Source organism: Dipodomys ordii, unplaced genomic scaffold (assembly GCF_000151885.1).
Source record: "Dipodomys ordii isolate 6190 unplaced genomic scaffold, Dord_2.0 Scaffold18, whole genome shotgun sequence".
In the NCBI taxonomy this organism is placed as follows: Eukaryota; Metazoa; Chordata; class Mammalia; order Rodentia; family Heteromyidae; genus Dipodomys; species Dipodomys ordii.
Window position 1 is genome coordinate 984,347 of NW_012267234.1, and position 6,557 is coordinate 990,903.

Sequence of the window (6,557 nt, forward strand, 5' to 3'; positions counted from 1 at the left end):
CCAAAGTTGTAAAGTTCATTTTCGACATGACAACTTATACTTCTCATTGTTGCAACCGGTCCACCTGTATCCTTATTTAAAGGACTTAAAATATTTTTTATTGTAAAGATACTGTACAGAGGGGTTACAGTTACATGAGTAAGGTAATGAGTACATTTTCTATTGAGTATTGTTACACCCTCCTTTGTTTTTTCCCTACCATTCCTACCCACCCCACCTTCCCAACTCCCTCCTCCCCTCCTGCCCAAAATTGTAAAGTTTGTTTTCAACATAGTGTCTTGTACATCTCATTGTACAATGGGTCAACTTATAGCCTTATTTCAGCATTTTGTTATTTCCCCTCCCCCTCCCCAAATTATAAATACGCATATACAAGATGTAGTGCACTAGAATCAAATACAGTGACAACAGGACTTATACCATGGGGGAAGAACATACAAAAGAAACCAAAAATCACATAGTACATTAAAAACAACAGCAAGAAAGAGAAACCCCCTTTTTTTTCTTTCTGCTTATGTGGTGCTGAGGAATCGAACCCAGGGCCTTATGCATGCAAGGCAAGCGCTCTACCACTGAGCCACCTTCCCAGCCCCAGAAAACCTCTTTTTTAATATTTTTATTATAAAAATATTGTACAGAGTGGTTACAATTACATGAGTAAGACAATGAGTATATTCCCTATCTTGGGGTTCATTTTGCTTAACATCATCTTACCTGGTCATATGTGCATAGCTTTTGACCTTTTCTGCTTGTCCTAGACATATATGAGTTATTGCAAATAAGGGCAACCATAGGACCTATGGTTCTTCACTTAATATAATTTTTCCAAGTATTTCCATTTCCTAACAAATGGGGCAATGCCATCCTTTCTGATGGAGGCATAGAATTTAATTATATATATATATATGTATATATATATCACATTTTATTGATCCATTCATCTACTGAGGGGCATCTGGGTTGGTTCCATATCTTAGCTATGGTAAATAATCCTGCAATAAACATAGTTGCACTTGTAGCTTGAGTATAGCCTTGTTTGTGCTTGTTTGGGTAACTGCCCAAAAGTGGGATTGCTGGGCATAGGGGTGCTCTATTGAGGAACCTCCATACTGCTTTCCAAAGTGCTTGAACAAGTTTACACTCCCACCAATAATGCAGTAGGCTTTCCTTTTGGCCACATTCCCTCCAGCATCTGTTATTATTAAAAATCTTTTTAGGTCTTGGACTTTAATGGGTGTTTGGGAGTTTTGATAGCATCATTTACAATTTTTTTGAGCTTTTCCAATCTATGATGTAGTTTAATGATATTCACAATTTTAAAGAAAGAATGCTTACAATGTATTTTATTTCATTAGGTTGCTAAGAATTGTTTATAATCCACTGTTTGGGAATAAATTATAAATTATAAAAAATCTTTTTAAGAAGTGATTTCAACAAGAAAATGCTCATTAAACTGAAGTAATCACTGGCCTTTTCCTGTTTTCAGGAAATAAAACAAGATTTCAAAGTCACTTTGTGGTTTGCAGTGCAGAGTAGGAAGTGGCCTGATCCACAGTGACAGAAGGGAAAGGCAGAAAGAGAAGACAAGATAGGAGTGAGGCTCACACTCTTCTGGTCTTATTTATTTATTTTTTGCATTCACTATTAATGATATAGAACTTCTAGTCAAGCACTTAATACTTTATTTTTGCCACTCAGTAAAAGGCTTTCCATTTCAATTTGCCTCCTAGGTGTTCTATGTCAGGCAATTACTCTACCAGAAGGTTTCCAAAGTCTAAGAAATTAAATGGCAAGTTCTTTAAGCAACACTCCCACAAAAGCATAATTGAAGTTAAATAATAACAATCTTGGGCACACTAATGAAGTTTTTTCTTCCCTAAGCACCCAGGGCTCCTCCATTACTGTTGTGTATGTTCCCAATGTATAAGAAAGGAAATGAGCCCCATGACCAGAGCAATACCCTTATGATCCAGAAATGACAGAATGTGGCTTAATTGTATCTTATTAGGTTTGCAGGAAGCACCTTTTATTGTGCTGTCATTTGCTTAGTTTATTGCTTTTTTTTTTTTTTTTGGTGTATGTGTGTGCTGGTCCTTGGGCTTGAATTTAGGGCCTTGGAGCTGTGCCTGAGCTTATTTGATCAAGGCTAGCACTGTACCACTTGAGCCACAGGTCTACTTCCAGCTTTTTTTTTTTTTTTTGGTGCTTAATTGGAGATCTTAATTGGAGTCCTTCAGACTTTCCTGCCTTGGTAGGCTTTGATCTGTGATACTCAGATCTCAGCCTCCAGATAGCTGGAATTACAGGCATGAGCCACTAGCTAGTAGTACAATTATTTGAAGCTTCAATACAACAAGTGGATTGAAACAAGAACTTGGAAGTGCTTAGCATGAGCTCAGGGCAGTAGATGGTGTGATTGGTACTGATGCTGCTGGAATCCAGGATTTCTAGTGTCCTTTCAGACAAACCAGATTGACCAAACACAAGTTAGATAGCAGTCTCTTGCTATGCCTAGAATCTGTTCACATGCTGTTTAAGAAGCTTCCAGAAGTGAGTTGTTTCACAGCATTGTGGTAGGCAGAATTTTAAAGACGTCTTTTCAGGTTCCTGTCTTCTGGCTCTTAAATCAAATGTGAATTTCAGGGTGCTTATGTGGGAATTTTACTGATGGAATTAAGCAGACTTTAGGGCCTCAGGGAAGGACTTCAGTTCTGTTGACCCCGATTTCTGTTTTCTGAGACTCCAGGTGAGTCCTCCAGATTTAATATCTAGAGAGCCGTGTTATAAAAAGATACTGTTTTAAACCATATGATTTATTATGGTGACAAGAGATATGCTCTTTTTATTAAAAATTATGTTCATTATTGTATATACTACGTGTACTTCCTTCTGAAACTTATAATTCCTGTATCTGGTGTATATAGTATATATACCTGCAAAGTATGACTAGAAAAAGGCAATATTGCCCAATTTTCATGATTGCAAGGAGGTAATAAAAAATACATAGTTGGAATTTTCACTTGTACTGAAAACTAAAATGTAAATTATAGACTCTTCTTTGGTGGTCCAGGTGTATGTGTTACGACATCTAAATGGATGTTTTGAGAAATGAGATGTTTCTGGTAGCAAGAATGATGGTTACTTATATAATCCCTTCCTTCCTTCCTTCCTTCCTCCTTTCTCCCTTCCTTCCTCCCTTCTCCCTTCCTCTCTTCTTTCCCTCTCTACTTCTTCCCTCCCTCCCTTCCTCTTCCCCTCTCCCTCCTCTTCCCCCTCTTCTTCCTCCTCCAACGGTTTGGGGCTTGAACTCAGGGCCTTGGCACTGTCTTGAACTTTTTTGCTCAATGCTAGCACTATACCACTTCTGTTGTTTTTTCTTCTTCTTCTGTAGTTAATTGGAGAGTGTCATGGACTTTTCCTACCCAGGCTAGCTTCAAACAGTGCTCCTCAGATCTCAGCCTGCTAAGTAGCTAGTATTACAGATATGATCCACTAGTGTCTGGTGGCTTGTAAAATTTTTATGGCAAGAAAAGTAGGACTGTTTTAAGTTCAGTCCAGATATGAAAATATGGGTATTAACAGACCATCCAACCACTACTCCATGAATGCAGAGCCTCTCATTTTCAGAGTCTCCAAAATTAAGCGTATTAATACTTACAGTTTCCAGGAGCCAGGTATAAATTCAAAAATTGGGCTCTTACTGATAAGTAGAGTAATTTTGGATATGTTTGAATCAGATCACTTGCTGGGCTCATTCAATGCCTCCATGATTAACAGATAATCATTTTGCAATACAGGCTGCTAGGGCTTTGTTTGGACGCAACAGTGGAACAGACGGAGTAGATTTTGCTGTTTTTTTTTTTTTCTTGGTAAGGAAAACATGGGAACAGGTATTCAATCTCTATGAGTATCCTGAGCATCTTGTAAAATGCAGATTCTGTTTCATTACTTCTATGCTGAGGCCTAAGAATCTGAGTTTTAACAAGTGGCTAGGCAATTTGAAGGACCCCACTCTCTTTAAACAGCAAGTTTCTAGAGAACAAGAGATAGTTATAATTTTTTCCAAGTCTTTCCATTTCCTAACCAATGGGGCAATGTCATTCTTTCTGATGGAGACATAGAATTCCATTATTTATATATACCACATTTTCTTGATCCATTCATCTACTGAGGGGCATATAGGTTGGTTCCATAAATTAGCTATGGTAAATAATGCTGCAATATATTAAGTGAAGTAAGCCAGGCCCAAAGAAACATAGGTCCCATGGTTTCCCTTATTTGCAATAACTAGTATATGTCTTAGACAAGCAGAAATGGTCAGATAAGTTGATGTTAGGCGAAATAAACCCCAAGATAAGGACTCAAATCGTTTTTCTTTCTTGCTATTGGTTCTAACATATTTATAAAATGATTTCTTTGTTGCTTTGTATGTCCCTCCCTCATGGTAAAACCCCTGTTTTCACTGTATTTGATGTTGATATAATTAGTGGAGGGGAAGGGAAAAAACAAATTGTTTAAATAGGGATACAGGTGGACCCATTGCAACAATGAGATGTTATGTTGAAAATGAACTTTACAACTTTGGCATGGGGGTAGGGGGTTGGGGTAAGAGTGGGCGGTGGGGGTGCAGATGGAAGGGATGGGGGAAACAGGAGGAGGCAACAATGCTTGATAAGAAATGTACTCATTACCTTGCTCATGTAATTGTAACCCCTCTGTACAGTATTTTCACAATAAAAAGAGAGATAAAGTTACTTATTTTTGTTTGTGTTTCTCTAATCATTAGCTTTTCAAAATAAATATTGTGAGAAGCTAAGGGAATAGAAATGGGAACTATAGAGAATAGATCTTTGGCCTTGGTGTCTAGAGGATATGTAGACAGAGTTGGAGGCATTGATTGTGTGTGAATGGGGGTTTCCGAGGTCATTAGTGTGTGAAATCAGTGGACTGAATAGGGATTCACCCTCAGTGTGGGTGAGCAATATCAAAGTGGCTGAGAGCTCAATTGGAACAAATAGGTAGAAGAAGGATGAATTCTTTGTTTTTTTTCTCTCTCTGGAAGCTGAACTACTTTCTTCTGCCCTGGGACATCAGAACTAGAGCTCCTCTGGCCTTACGCTGTAGAGGTTTGCCCCCCTGACCTCTCAGGATTCTGAGGCCTTCAGTCTCAGACTAAGAATAGCACTAGAAGTTTCTTTGGGCTTTCTGACTTCGAATGAGCCATGATAGCACTTCTCTGGTTTTAAAACTTGAGATGACCTATTGTCATCTGGCTGGGACTTCCCAGCCTTCATAATCGTATAGGCCAATTCTTCTCTGATTTCCTTCCTCTGTCTCATACCTAATCAAACAAAATCTTAAACATTTGATTCAGTCAGTGTTTGCATCTCACCAGTTTAACTAGTTGATGACCTACATTACCAGCTTTCCTGTTTCTCCAGCTTGTAACAAACCACATGTAATGACACTTCTAGCCACTGTCATCAATTCCACTAATAAGTTATCTCTTATCTATCTATCTATCTATCTATCTATCTATCTATCTATCTATCTATCTGTCTGTCTGTCTGTCTGTCTGTCTGTCTGTCTGTCTGTCTAATGCATATCTATCTATCTATCACAACAGGATTATGGATTGTTTATCGCTCAACAGTTATTCAGAAATCATTATTAACTGAACAATGCTTTTCATTTACAGCATTTAACCAATAATCTGTCTACATGAAAAGAGAACTTTTTCTTGAGACTGTTAATAGGTGAAAATAAGGGAACCCTCTCCCTTAACAGAAAGAAGCATGGACCTTTGGAACCTAAATAAGAAGATAGAATGGGGCAGACAAGTGGCCAGGCTCTGATTATGAAAAGTTTGAACACTTTGCATTTTAGATTTAATTCCAAGAGTAATCAGAAAACAGCAATAAATGATGGTTTTGTTTCAGATATGTTAAAATAAACATTTTAACTTTATAAATCAAAGAATCCTTAGAGGAACCTTAGAAGACTTTATGGGAGAGTTCCTATATAGGGACTTTATTTTTTTTTTTAAAGATTTATAGCTATTTTTATTGTAATTTAAAATGTTTGGCCGGGAAGATGGCGGAGGAGAAGCAGGAATCTAAGCAAGCTCTCGCATAGAAAGCAGTTTTAGAGTTCCAGTGAACAGTCCTAAGCCAAAGAATTAAACCAAGTGTGCCATCACAGGACAGAGAGTTAGGCCAGAGAAGGGAAACCCAGGCAAGGAGACACTTCTGAGCTCTTGCCAGCAGCCGCCGCGGCGGGGCAGCTGTGGCGGCGGCGGGCGCGAGCGCAGGAGCCATACCTGAGCAACAGAGAGTCGGGGATGAAGGAGCTAGACACAGCGGGCGAGTGGATTCTACTCAACACCAGCAAGAACAGACAAGGAGCAGACATCTTCATCCTGCAGTTCACAGACCAGAGACGACCCAGGAACCAAGACTCGGCGTGAGTAGAAGCCCGACGTCCTCACTCCTTCTCAGGGAGCAGAGGAGGGAAGGCCACCCCTCCCCCCCCAGCACCGGAGATCTCCATCTTGGATA